Source organism: Lissotriton vulgaris, chromosome 7 (assembly GCF_964263255.1).
Source record: "Lissotriton vulgaris chromosome 7, aLisVul1.2, whole genome shotgun sequence".
Taxonomy (NCBI): Eukaryota; Metazoa; Chordata; class Amphibia; order Caudata; family Salamandridae; genus Lissotriton; species Lissotriton vulgaris.
Window position 1 is genome coordinate 1,351,119,841 of NC_141695.1, and position 15,052 is coordinate 1,351,134,892.

Genomic DNA, 15,052 nt, shown 5'->3' on the forward strand with positions numbered 1-15,052 from the left:
GGTTGCTTGAGGTTGCTTTGGGGCTGCGTGATATGTCTATTTTAGCTAACTATATTGTATATATTTTTATGCAAAAAATCATGATTGATGGATAAAAAATAAAAAAGTGATATGTTTTTCAAATAAATGCTCTTGTGTGGGACAATGTTAATATATAGAAATTGAAGGATATATTACCTATAGATTAATAGTTTTCTAGGAAGAGGCTTCCTTGTTTTGTTGATACCTGAGGTTTCTGCAGAAGTAGTGTGGCTCACTGGTTAGAGGCGGCAGACCCGAGAGCAGAGGACGGCCCGGGACCAGGGTTCGATTCCTGGCGCGGCAGGTTTCTGGACCAGGGTCAGCGGACTCAATAATTCTCTCGCCTTGGTGCCCACTCTGATCAGCGATCACACTAGGCAACTCTGGGCATTAGCTTGCCTCATCTTCACTAACGGCCCCACCAGACCGCCGGGGATGCCTGGTCTCATCCTGGAGATACCCATTAAGGGACCATCTCTCAGGGAAGCCAGGAAGGGTTTCGCAGCGGTCGAAGCGCCTTGGGACCCTACGGGTAAGTAGTGCGCTATATAAATGCCTATACATACAGGGCATAGCTCACTGAAGCCCAACCCAGGCTGCCGTGTTGGGCACCAAGAATTTGACAGTCATGCTTCAGTTGTTTTTCGTTCGATTGTACAAAGCTCACTGGCATGAAACTTCTCTTTTTCAATGTAAACATACATTTTTCAAAGAGGAATTTGAGACGGTGGAGATTTTAAGGGCTCTGGATTTTGGAAGATCAGGAAACTCGCTTTCCCAAAATCGCACAGTTTGGTCAAGTGGTGATTCCGATTTTTGACCACGTATCACCTGTTTTCACAGCCAAAATGTATTCAAAGCAGGCAACATCTTTCCCCTGCTTTTCTCGTGAGGCTTGTTTAACCAGAAATAATGCTTATCCTCGTCTGAACCCCCAGACGCCAGAGTCTTGGCATGTGCGACTGTCACACGTGAGCGGCCTTGCGTTCTTTCACAGGCTGACCGGCTTCTATTTATGGGAGAGTGTGGCGGGGTAGAAAGGGGTAGAAAGGGACCGGAAACTGGATCGTGATAGATAAGGTTTTACTTTTGTGAAAGGCTTTTTGTAGCGGGAAGAAAGTCTCTCTCTGGATGCTCCTGCCGGATCCATGGTAGCAAGCCCCCTCGAGGGGTGAAGGAAGATAGACGCCTCTTTGGTCTGCCGTTTACGTGTAAAAAGAAGATAAAGGAACCAGTCAGGACTCGTGTCTTTTCAGTTTATACACCCATAGGGGAGCCCGGGAGTGAAAGGGGTCACCGCTGTACTTGTGTACACAACTCAAGTTTAGTGCTATATGCGTGAGGGATACGGTAGTGAGGGGAGGGTGAGTAGGCAATGCGGGAAAAACGGGTAGAGGGAGGATTATTTACACTATTGAAATGTTAGGCACAAACAGGACGGTCAGGTTTAACTAGGACGAGTCTCCCCGCCTCCCAATCCACCCTGACACACGCGACTGTACCTGCTTAAGCCACACTCTTCCCTCAGGAGTGTGGCACGGCGCCTCGTGGGGACGTTGGCCTCCTGGCTCCGCAATCCCTTCTTCGTGATCACCTCGCCTCTTCCAGCTCCGGTAACCACTTTTCTCTAACTCCGCACTCTGCCTTGGTGTCGCCACACGCCGAACCCGCATCTTCCTTTCCTTTAGCCAGTCCGATAGTCTGTACGTCAGTTGGGGGGCGTGTCTTCGTTGTCCATGAATGCCCAGTTAAAGGAGCCTTCTCCCTAATTCCTCTTGCGATGCCCAAAGGGGATGTCTGTCTGAATTCCCAGTCGTTTAGGTATGATGGAAGAGAGGGAGGGGTAGTAGAATCAATGACCCACCATTCGTTTGAAGGTGAAACCCCCGCCACCCGCCTAGTCTCCCTGTTACAGAGAGTTAAGTGCCGCTAACACCCCTGACCACCAGACCCCCTGAACATAAGACGCTCAGGCTGGTCATAAGAAATGGGGGCAGGGAAGGGTCATGCTGGGGTCGGTATTTGTGTGACGAGGTCCTGGCCTCAGTCCGTCGTTGAAGAAAGACGGAGACGGAGGGCAGCCGGCATTTGAGGACTCTAAAGGTTTAATAGAAGGTTGGCAGGGCTAGGCCAGAGTTATGCACAGACTGGCACTAACACCAGTTATTTATAGTGTTTAGAAAATCATGCAGGTGGCACTAAGTGCTGGTCCTATCAAACTTTGACCAAACGGCATGTTTGAATGAGAATGTGGCTTTTGCCGCATTTTCCGCAGAATTATTTGTAATCACTTTTGTTGAAAAATTAAGCTCACTCTTTGCCTCCTCATCCTGACAGTGCAGAAGTGTGACCCAGACCCCTTGATTTTCACAGGGGCAGGTGAGACGGCAACGAAGAGCCACTTGTGAGGGGTCCACCTAGAGTGAAAGAGACCCCTGCCGCTCTATGATTTTTTTTATTTTCATTTGCTTTATACAGGTTCCAGGACACCTAGAAGTTTGAAACATATTTATTTGACATGCCTGACCCCTTTCTTCTGGAGCATATTTCTTTTTAAGTGATGCTGCAAACAGGAAACATTTTTACATTTTTCATATTTCCCACCCACGGGGTCGCTTCCTACTTTCCTAGTGTTGTTTCTGCTACTTTCACTCTTGCTCCTTGCGTGGGAGATGCGCGGGGCTGTCCCGCCCACCCCCATCTCGCCGACTTTCCTGCTCTCTGATCTGAAGGAGGGAAGAGCAAACTGTGTATTTCCCCCCTCTGTCTTTCAAAGCGATGGGTTGTTATTCAGCGCCCGTCGTCAGGAATTTATTGTTGCTAAAGAAAAGCGGCCGAGGGGCTGATGAGGAGACGGCAGGCTCCCCCAGCAGGATATGACACCAGAAGTGCAGTAGAGGCTGTCGGTCCCTCCAGAGAAGGTGCTATTGTGCCGGCCGCCTTTATATGGGCGCTTGGTGAGTACCAGCGAGCACGTCTCCTTCACTCTCCCCAGTGCCAGCCCCTGCCTTTTTCCCACGTGCATCTTTATTTTCAATAGGATAACTCAGGGACTGTCATTCCATGCTACCCACTTATTCACGAGCGTCATCAATCAAAAAGACGAGGAGGGGGCAGGTTCCCCCTTTGAAATGGGAGAACAATGGCTTCTGAGCTCAAAGCACCCCTCTCCTCTTCTGCCAGCCCTCTCCCCCCCAACGATGTTTTGAATTTCTTAAGCCACTGCTCCCATCCCAGCTCCAAAAATATACCAGGAAAGAAGGTGCATTAGAGGAAAGAGAAGACCAGTAAGTCGGCGGGCCCCTTAAACCGGAATATATCAAAATGAACCCATCTTAAGTGAGGTCGAAAAATAAGCATCGGCCTAAGGTCGCAAATTGCCATGGTTTTTTAAGTCTCAACTACGCAGCGTGCATGCACTGCATAGGCAAAAGACCTTTAGCAATCGCTTTGGCTTTTCAGCCAAAAACGTGCACACGTTCCATTGCCTTCAATGGCAACACGTGCACGTTTGGCTATTCAATTGCGGGAGCGAGCTTGACACCATATGTTTGTAATTAACTAACAAACACATGGTGCCCCTGGCTCGCTCCCGCAAGGAAAAGGCTTTGTGTTGTCTCGCACTCCCCCCACCCCTTCCACTTTTAGCGCGAGACGCGCGCGCACAGAACTCCTGCCCCCCCCCCAATCCCCCCCCCCCCACCACCACCACATATCGCTTCTCTCGGCCGTTCGCGGCCAATGCTTGTTGGTTGTGCTTTTAGGTGCAGTTTTTAGTTGTTTGGGGTGCTGTTAAAGTGCACACTGCAGTTGTTTGGTGAGATGTTGGGTGGCTGGGACCACTCTTGTCCTGGAGTTTCTCTGAAGGAGTTCGCTTCTTGCTCAGGTTGTCGGGGTGCTCTTGGCTTCACTGGTGTATCATAGGATGCACGCTGCAGTTCTTGTGTGCACTCTCATATTGCTGTGTGTCACTCCTACTGCAATGTTGGACATGTTCTCGTGTTGTTGGATTGCAGTCCTCTCTTCTTGCTCGACCCCTGTCCAACGTTTGTGTGCACTCTCAGTTGCTGACCACTTCACTCTCGGATCGCTGTTTTCTCTCGCTTCGCTCTCTCGCCACCGGGTGGGTTGGTGAACTCTCATCTGGCTGGGCCCTTCTCGGGCCGCGCTCCTGGAGGTCTAGAATGCGCTCTCAGGTATTCTTGGCCGCAGGCTCGGAGCTTCGGTCCCGCTCTGTGGTGTCCGCGTGTGCCCTTCCCGTGGAGGGTTGCTTCTCTCCCGAACCTCGGAGCTTCTACCTGTTCCCTCCACTTCCATCACCACTCGTTGCCGAGCAGAGTCTCCCGGCGCCGATTTCTCTGTCTCCCCAGCCCTGCCTCCTCCTCTCACAGGAAATCACAGAGCAGATGATTACCAGCTTCCTTCTGGCCACAAAGATTTTGGAGTTTGTACAACCTATCGGCTGGCAGGAACTGAGGTAAAAAAAGATGCTGGGAATGAAGAAAAAACACACAAAACACTAACTTTAAGAACAAGCCACCAGTAACCCGCTCCTTTTCCAAACAAAAACAGGCAACCGAATACAGGTGTTTTTAAATAGTTTTGTGAAAAAGCACACTTTCAAAAGTTTTACCCTTTCAAAACATTCATTAGGATGCAGACCTTCCTAGTCTAGGAGATTAAATCAGACCGCAGGGGAGGAGAAACTGGTGTGTACAGAAGAGTTAATTTATGCACAACCGACTGTATCTTTCGCTCACAACTGTGTGCAAGTTTTATGGAGGGTTAAGGGGAGACCTATTCATTGACTAAATAATAGCTCAGTTTGGAGAATTTGGGGACTAAATAACAGCGACAAACTGAATTTGACAACAAAGAATCACGTGGCCTATCAATCGTCCCCCTTTCGTTGTCCTTTCATGGGCTCTAGCTTTATCCTGAGTATTTTAGCATTAATATAATAAACTATTTCCCAAACTGTTTTTTCAACAGCTTTCTTTCTGATAAATGTATCACATCCCCTTTCAGCAAACTCTGCACCTAGAAACCTGAACGGCCTTGAAACCCTCCTCTGGGCGAGATTGCTGTAATAGTGGGCTGTTGGGTCAGAAGTCTTCTGTGTGCAATGTGCACTTTTCAGACCTGCATTATGACTTTCCTTCAGTGGACTTAACAATCAGAAGTCCCAGGGGAGGGGTTCCCCCCGTTTAACAAGAGAGACTTGACAAAAGAAGAGAACTCTTCCGAAAGTAAGTTCAACCAAAATGTACCCCAGCCAGAGCGAGAGTAACTACTGCACCCCAGTGCTTAAAATGGAAAAATAGAACTGCAAGTACCCTTCTCCTGAGTACCTGTTTGTTTCTGGAAGTGTTTGTATTCTCCAATTAAAAGTATATCATCATCATCAAGGAATCTTAATTTTGGCCTTTTTGCCTTAAAAAGAGTACAGATTAAAACATATACAAAGCTAAAACACAATTCATTAAAATAGTCACCTTAGAAATAAAATTGATCACACTGGAGTAAAACATAATTACAATAAAATGATCTTGCCGTATAGGAGAATTTAACATTCGATAGCAATCAAACGTCTACGTTTGGTCCACATAGCCAGCAAGAACTGAGAGACTGCGAATACTATATGCCTCAATGTATCTATTTTTCAAATTCTAAAAGCATATTTACACTGTACAAAACCCACATTTTTACAGAGAGGTACCAGCCAATACTTCCTCGGTTTAGTGTAGGCTGGACAAAAAAACAATACATGAAGTTCATCTTCTAAGTCACAGCTACACCCTGGGCAAATCTTAACCCCTTCGATGCTGGTGACGGAACCATTCCGTCATCAGCCACGGTTGAGCTGTGCTGATGACGGAAAGGTTCCGTCACGACCACACCCTGTTCAGAAAAGGGCAGCACAGCAGGAAAATTCCTGTAGCGGCGAAGGTGTTAATGGAAGTAGTTGACCATTTACTCGTAAAAGCTCTTAAGGGTAGAGTACCGTATCTCCATTGGCGATAAAGTTTCCTTGATGCGATAGGATAAATGACATCCAAGAAATCCTCAAAGGAATAAAAATCTTTAAATGTTAAAAAAGAATTAATTAGGGTGTCTACGTTAGGAGCGGACTGGACTGCAGTACGTTTCTCATCCATAAAAATCTTAGTAAGCGACTTTCGTGAAACCTCCTGTCAGCTCCTTTCCGCGTCATACCACATATCAGGCAGTTACAGTCTTAAGAATTCCTGCTTTAGGAACCTAAGCCAGGGTATTTTTGCTGCACTATTACTGCTTAGTATTTCCTTCAGTTCTAGCCTGTACTTCAGCAATTCTGGCGTTGTCCAGAGCCTACGCCAGAACCTCAGGGGTTTAAGTGCTAGTTCGGCCTCAATAGGTCTGAGGCCCAAGTCCAACCTTAAAGGTAGTAGCGGGGTACTTTGTGGGCGTGCCAATAACTGTCTAATAAATTTATTTTCCGTTTTGGTAATTTCGAGCCTGCACGAATGCCCCCACAACTCCCCCCCATACAAGACTGCAGCCCTCGCCTGAGTCTTGTAGATATCCAGCTGTGGTTTAATAGGTTTGTAGGGAGACGTGTTGGAGAGCTTGAGTATTCCCCCGCAAGCAGTTTCATTCGAGATTTTACTTGTTGGGGCCCCAAGACAGATTTTCATTTAAGGTTACAAATACTCAAAGGTCGCTACCCTTTCTAGTCTCACTGTGCCCAGTATAGGATTCGGACGAGTAGATGCCGGAGGGTTGAAGATCATGAATTTCGTTTTATCAGCATTTATCTCCAGACCACGGCATCTACAGAAATCCTCAAAACTGTCCAACACACGCTTGATCCCCATTGGAGATTTGGAGAGCAACAGGGTGTCATCTGCGAACATAATCGGCGGCACCCTGCTTCCTGCCAACCTTGGCGCATCACCATTAGGGACACTGTCCAGATATGAGATTACGCCATTAACGTAAAGGCAGAACAGGGTAGGTGCCAATAGGCACCCTTGCCTGACCCCCCTACCGACGGGGAACCTTGAAGACAACGCCCCATTCCTCCTACATCTGACCTGCGCGACATTCCCCTTGTGCAGCCTTACCAGGATTTTCAGAAGTTGTTGTGGGACACCCAAGTTTTGAAGCACGGTCCAGAGTTTCCCGCGGGGCACTAAATCAAAAGCGGATCGGAGGTCTACAAACACCATGTAGAGGCTGCCACCCTCTATCTTCGCCGTTTTCCAGAATAGTAATATTAGGTGGAAGATTTGATCCATGGTGGAAGTGTTCCTTCTGAACCCCGCTTGGTACGGACTGAGGACTGCGTGCTCCTCCATCCAATCCTGTAGGCGATCTAGGATGACCCGCCCAAATTTTTTTTGAGGGACATCGATGAGTCTAATAGGCCTGTAGTTGGCCGGGAGCAGAGGAGAGCCCTTCTTGAATATAGGCACTATCTCCGCTCCCAGCCAAGTACAGGGCACCTCAATGCCCCTCAAGACTGCATTGAGGACGATACAAAAGTACAGGCCCCAAATCCCAGGTTGGTGTTTGAAAAGGTAACCTGGCAGTTTATCAAGACCCGGGGCTTTTCCCGCTGCGAGTTTGGCTATTGCATGGCTGTAACCGGCGGGGTAGGGAAAGGCAGGAGACGAGTCTTAGTGATGCTTAAACCAGGTTTTATTTGGTGGAACAAACGGTCTGTACAGGACTTCCTGGCCGCGACTCTGCTTGGGGTTCGGCTCCTTTCACGTCAACACTTTCTGAGCACAACTTCTTCCTGTCGTCGAGTCGGGCTCCTCCTCCTTCTTCGGCTCCCTGATGACCCAGGCTCCGCCGAAGGGGAAGACACAAGAGAGGAAGTATCAGGTACACGCTTGCTCAATAAACAGTCTTGGGGAAAGGGGGTGAGGACCATCTTGGTGCTCGGGGAGTGTATGGGTGTGAAGGACGTGTACCGGGAAGTTAGATAGGGCTTACGAGGTACCTCTACTCTTTCTACCAACCCAACCCGCTATCCGGTCACGCACCTCGTTTAGCCATGCCCCTCCAGGGGAGCGGCTGGGCAATGAGCGATATCGTTGGCCTCCTGGCTTCGTAGTCCCCGCTGCTCTCCTTCGAATTCCGACCTCCCGATGCTCTGGATTATCCGCCTCGACCTGGGCTCCTTCCGTCCCGACCTTCGTGACTGCTCTCGCCTCCTCCTCCGATGCCGCTCTCGCCTCCTCCTCCGATATCTCTCTCCTTCTCCTCCGATGTCGCTCTCGCCTCCTCGTCCACGCTCTTGCTCCACGCCGCTCCTCTCCACACGCTTCTCCGGTGTAAAGACACACCTGGGTTTGCTGGCGGTCTTCTTTTAAGGCGTGTCCGGACTCCTCCTCAGTGATACTCCCACCAGTCCACTTAAAGGGCCCGAGGCCCATTTCCTCGTCATCACAACTGTACCGCTCCTCATGCCAGTTCCATGCAGGGGCTGTTGACGTCTGTGGAGACAAGAGGGAGGGGTCACAGGTTACGGGTTCACTCCGGGCACAGGGGGCTGGGGCCACCCCTCCTGGTTACACACCATCCCCCCAGGACACTTCAGTTCGGGAAGTGGATGTCTGGACAGGTAGTCAGCCCCGGTATTGTCAATGCCCTTTTTGTGACAGACCGTGAAAGCGTAAGGTTGCAGGGCCAAGAACCACCTCATCACCCTGGCGTTGTAGGACCGGTTGCGGGCTATCCATTGGAGGGGGGCATGGTCTGTGTACAGGTTAAACAGCCGCCCCACCAGATAATAGGCCAGTTTTTCCACAGCCCACCGGATGGCTAAGCACTCCTTCTCCACCGTGGGGTATTTGATTTCTCTTGGGAATAGCTTTCTACTGACGTAGAGAATAGGATGGTCAACCCAGTCCTCCCCTGTTTGGGATAACACCGCCCCTATCCCGTATTCGGAAGCATCCGTGTGAAGGGAGAAGGGATGTAAGAAATCGGGAGACGTCAGAATCGGGGTGGAAGTGATCAGGCGTTTCAAGGCGAGGAAGGCTTCCTGAATCTCGGACGTGGGAGACAAAAGGTTTGCTTGTCTGACCTTGGTTTGTAGCGTGTCCGTGAGGGGGGCAGCTAATTGAGCGAATTGAGGGATGAAGCGTCTGTAGTAGCCGATTAGCCCCAGAAACGCACGCATCTCCTTCTTCGTACTGGGGAATGGGGTTTCGGCTATAGTTCTGACCTTCTCTATTTGGGGTTCGATGAGGCCGTGGCCGAGTACGTACCCCAGGTATTTCACTTTTTGGAACGCCATGCGGGATTTCTTCGCGTTGATGGTCAGACCTGCTTTTTCTAGTGTCTCTAGAACCTGGTGTAGATGTGTTAAATGTGTCTGCCAATCAGGACTGAACACGACAATGTCGTCCAAATATGCCGAAGTGAACTTCGTAAGGTCCTTCAACACGTGGTTCATCAGTCTTTGGAACGTGGCCGGGGCGCCGTGTAGTCCGAACAGTAATACAGTGAATTCGTAGTGTCTGTCTTCCGTGCAAAAGGCGGTCTTGTGTTGGTCCTCTTCCCTAAGGGGTACTTGCAAGTACCCCTTAGTCAGGTCGATTGTACTGATATAACGGGCCTCTCCGAGCTTTTCGATTAGTTCATCTATCTGGGGTATCGGATACGCGTCGAATGTAGATATCTCATTGAGCACTCGGAAGTCCATGCAGAATCAACGTGTTCCATCGGGCTTCGGTATCATCACGATCGGACTGGACCAGTTGCTCCTTGAGGGCCGAATCACCCCAAGTTTCAACATGTCGTTTACTTCCTGCTTGATACCGCGTCGTCGTGCTTCGGGGATGCGGTAAGGCCGTATTTTGACTACTTTACCCGGTTGTGTCTGGATCTGGTGTTCTGTTAGGGTAGTTCTTCCTGGCTGGTCCGAAAACACGATGTTGTGTTGTTGCAGGGTTGCCATCAGTTCTTGTCTCTTGTCATCCCGCAAGTCGTCATTGATTACGAGTCTGTCTATGGTAGACATGGTCTCGGGGGTTTTCACCGCCGTCATATGTACCCCGGAAGGCGGGGGACCCAACCATTTTTTTAGCATGTTTATATGATAAACTTGGACCTTCCGGGGGTTGATCTGCAATTTATAGCTGGTGTTACCAATGGTTGAGATCACACGATAGGGTCCTCCCCATTCTGCCTTGAATTTCTGGGTAGAGGAGGGAGGCAAAACCAAAGCCCAGTCGTCCTTCTGAAGTCTTCTCCACCTCTTCCCCTTGTCGTATACGTTTTTTTGTTTTTGTTGGCTTCGCTCCAGATTGGTATATGCCAAGTCTCTCATCTTCCCAAGTTTCGATCTGAGGTTACTTGCGTATTCCAATGTTTTCAGCGTCTCCTCTGGGGTCTCCTTCTCCCAGGCCTCCTTTGTCATGTCTAAGAGCGAGCGCGGTTGTCTTCCATACAGCAGTTCGAACGACGAAAACCCCAGGTTGCTCTGTTTCTGTCCTCTTATCACGTACAGGCTCAGAAGCAATACCTGGTCCCAATCTGTGCCGTTAATCTCTAACATTTTCCGTAAGGTCGTCTTTAGGGTTCTATTATACCGCTCGATGAGGCCGTCGGTCTGCGGGTGGTATACCGCGGTACGTATCTGGTGTATGTTCGGGAGTTGACAGACTTCTTTCATCAGTCGGGATACAAATGGTGTCCCCTGGTCCGTGAGGATCTCCTTGGGGAAACCTACCCGGGAAAAAAGCTCCAACATTTTGTCAGCCACATGTTTGGTCGTCGTTGTGGTTAAAGGAAAGGCCTCGGGAAATCTTGTTGCATAGTCCACCAGCACTAGGACATATTGGTGTCCCTTCCGTGTCTTGGGTAGAGGCCCTATTAGATCCATACCAACCCTCTCGAAAGGCACCCCTATGATGGGTAATGGCTGTAGAGGAACGGCAGGGGGTCGGGTCATGTTCCGCTTCTGGCATACCTCACATTCCTGACAGTAGGCCATCGTGTCTTTGTAAATACCCGACCAATAGAAATGACGCAGGATGTTTTGTGTGGTTTTCTCGGTGCCGGTATGGCCTGCGACCAGATGGGCGTGAGAATAGAAGAGCACTTGTTCCCTGAATGCCACCGGTACCAGTAATTGTTCCGGCTCGTTCTTCGATCCCTGACGATAAAGAAGTTCGTTTTTCGTAAAGAAACGGGGATAGATGGGAGGCATTTGTCCCTGAGTCCTCTGGGCACTGTCCCAGGCGTTGAATAGGGTGGCGTCATTAGCTTGTGATAACCAGAAGCTGCGGTCCAACACCCACGGCTCAGTAGTCACAAGGGCTGATTTCGTTTGGGTGTCCGCAGGTTCCCGTTTGCGAGGCGTCAGACTCTGGTTAAACATTTCCAGGAACGCCGGGTTATCGGTACCTATAATGAGGTCTTCAGGGAGAGTGGACAGCACGCCAACCCTAATGCTCTGGGGCCTCCCTTGATAGGGGGCTATTGGAAGGATAGCCACCGGATATGGCCTCACGTCCCCATGAACGCATCTTATGTACACTTGGTCCTTTGGGATAACTTGGGAAGGCCTCACATGTTGGGTCTGAACCACCGACTGGCGACAGCCGGAGTCTAACGGGGCTTGGATGGGGGACCCGTTTACCCTTACACTCACTCTGAATGCGTGTCCCATTTCGGCCGAATACAACACAGTTCTGGGTAAGTAGCCGACCTCCATTGGTTCCTCGGCTGGTTTCCTTCGTGGACGCATCCGGGCTATGTGTCCCCAGGTACCGCACTCAAAATATTGCGGGCCGCTGTGCGTTGGAGGTTCGGGTTTCCACGGTTTTGGTTTAATCGTCTCTGTGGCCTTCACTGGTTTCTTCTCCATTTTACTGGCGGTTTTTTGTCTCTCTAGTTCCCACATAGGCTAAGGTCTCGGTTGGACCCGAGAGAAGGTAGTAGCCATGTCTACTGCCTGGGTGGTGGTGAGGTTGTGATGTTGACGCAACCACCTCTGGGTAGCGTACGGCAGGGCCTCCAGAAACTGTTCAAGGTACACCCGGTCCATGATTTCCTCTTTGGAGCAAACGTTTGGGTTTAGCCACTTGTCGGCCGCCATCTTCAGATGGATGAACAATGTCTTGAGGGGCTCCCCGGGGTCACCCCTCTCTTTCCTGAACCTGAGGCGGTGCGCTTCCTGATCCATTCCTAGATGATCTAGGATTATTCTTTTGATGTCCGCGTATGCAGTGTCGCCCGTCGGATTAGCCACCTGGTAGGCGGCTTGGGCTTCCCCCATCAACAATGGGGCTAGAAAGAAGGGCCACTTGGCCACGGGCCACCCACAGGCCCTGGCGGCTCTCTCGAAATTTAACAGAAAGGAATTGGGGTCCTCCCCCGGTTGATACTTCTGGAGGGAGACCCCGCTGATGCTGTGAGGTGTTCCCCCGACGGAAGTGGGCCCAGTCGCAATGACGGGGTCAAGGGCGCAAGCCGTCTTGGCGGCTTTCATGATCTCCCTGTCGGCCTCGGCCGCCAGGATCTGTTGCTCCATCACCCATTCAAAACGTTCCTGTCCTTTCGCCAAGCGCTACAATACTTCGTCCATCTTCGTTAAGCAGATGGAGGGGGTGCCTGCATTCTCCACCACTGTAACCGGCGGGGTAGGGAAAGGCAGGAGACGAGTCTTAGTGATGCTTAAACCAGGTTTTATTTGGTGGAACAAACGGTCTGTACAGGACTTCCTGGCCACGACTCTTCTCGGGGATCGACTCCTTTCACGCCGACACTTTCTGAGCACACCTTCTTCTCGTCGTCGAGTCGGGCTCCTCCTCCTTCTTCTTTCCTCGGGCTCCGTGATGACCCAGGCTCCGCCGAAGGGGAAGACACAAGAGAGGAAGTATCAGGTACACGCTTGCTCAATAAACAGTCTTGGGGAAAGGGGGTGAGGACCACCTTGGTGCTCGGGGAGTGTATGGGCGTGAAGGACGTGTACCGGGAAGTTAGCTAGGGCTTACGGGGTACCTCTACCCTTTCTACCAATCCAACCTGCTATCCGGTCACGCACCTCGGTTAGCCACGCCCCTCCAGGGGAGCGGCTGGGCGATGAGCGATATCGTTGGCCTCCTGGCTCCGTAGTCCCCGCTGCTCTCCTTCGGATTCCGGCCTCCCGATGCTCTGGATTATCCGCCTCTACCTGGGCTCCTTCCGTCCCGACCTTCGTGACTGCTCTCGCCTCCTCCTCTGATGCCACTCTCGCCTCCTCCTCCGATGTCGCTCTCGCCTCCTCGTCCACGCTCTTGCTCCACGCCGCTCCTCTCCACTCACTGACCGCTCCTCCGGTGTAAAGACACACCTGGGTTTGCTGGCGGTCTTCTTTTAAGGCGTGTCTGGACTCCTCCTCGGTGATACTCCCACCAGTCCACTTAAAGGGCCCGAGGCCCATTTCCTCGTCATCACAACTGTACCGCTCCTCATGCCAGTTCCATGCAGGGGCTGTTGACGTCTGTGGAGACAAGAGGGAGGGGTCACAGGTTACGGGTTCACTTCGGGGCACAGGGGGCTGGGGCCACCCCTCCTGGTTACAATGGCATACTTCCTCTAAGGTAAATTCTAGGTCGTCATGCTGATTGTTTATAGCTGGAGGTATCGACGTCATTTCCATACCTAGATCTCCTGAGTATAGGGCCTTAAAGTGATCTTCCCAAACATTTGCCTCGATATTTGGTTCAATGGCAGATTTTGGTTCTCCGCCACCTGTACTAACTATTGACCAAAATCTGCGAGCATCCCTTTGGTCTAAGGCACAAGATAAGTTAGTCCATTTATCAAAATCCCACTCTTGTTTGGCGTATTTCATTACTTTTTTATAGTGGAATCTCTTTGCACGAATAAGAGGTTTATTGCTGCCAAGCTTTAGGGCCTGACCAGCTCTGACTTAGCCGTTCTACATGCGGCATTAAACCATGAAGATGCAGGTGCCCTTTTTCTTCGTTTGGACACCAGTGGGTTAAAAACAGCGGCTAGGGTGGAGACTAGGTTCAAATGCAGAACCTGCAGTTTTTTTATTAAAATCGGGAGAACATTGTTGTGAGTTTAAAGCATCAAGCTCCACAAACAGGGGAAGAATTAAATTGTATAATCTGGATAATTTGTCCGGAGACGCCACTTCCTTTTCCCACTTTACCCTACGTCTGTCATTTGACAATACTAATCCATCTGTTGAATCTTCAGGGTCTGTCAATGCATTAGTTCTGAGACCGTGAAAAACCATCTCCAGGCTCAGAGCGTTATGATCGCTGTCGACCCTAGTAATGACCTCAAAGTCGATGACCTTGGACCACAGCCGCGTCTCGACCATAATATAGTCTAGGCATGACTCATGCCTTTTTATTAAACGTGCACCTTGCTGGAGTATCAGAGTGCGTGCGACCATTACAGGCCCTAATAGAGTGATTCAAAGTTAGGGCCGTTATCTGGATCGCTAGGGGGGACCATGACCTGGGAAGTGGAGATTGGCTTGGAGGGATTGTCCAATAATCATCCTCCGCCATAAAAGCACCTTCATTCATCCCCTGTAGGGGCTCATAGTGGCAGTTTAAATCACCCGCTATAAGGAGATGGGTATCGCTAGCAATTGAGTGCAGAAAATTCGACAACTCTTCGATAGTGGTTGACTCGCTGGCTGTGCTTACTGGCCGTGAATAAACATTCACGATAGCAAGCTTAAAGGAATTGGGCCACCTCAGTACTACACACTGGACATCATCTGAGTGGGTGGTCACAGTCTCGGCCATACAGCCCAGATGTAATCTGACCCAGATGGTAAGGCCCCCTGATGGCCGCCCCTTTCCCCCCCCCCAACGAGCCGGTACATGGAATGCAGCAAATCCCACTCTCATTTGTTCTTCCCTTGCCCAAGTCTCTTGAAAGAGGCAGATGTCAGACTTATCTACAAAAGAACCCCACTCAGGGAAAGGCAATTTGTTAGGTAGGCCTGCCACGTTCCAAGACAATATTGTCAAAGATTTTAGTTTGCTAGCAGCCGTGC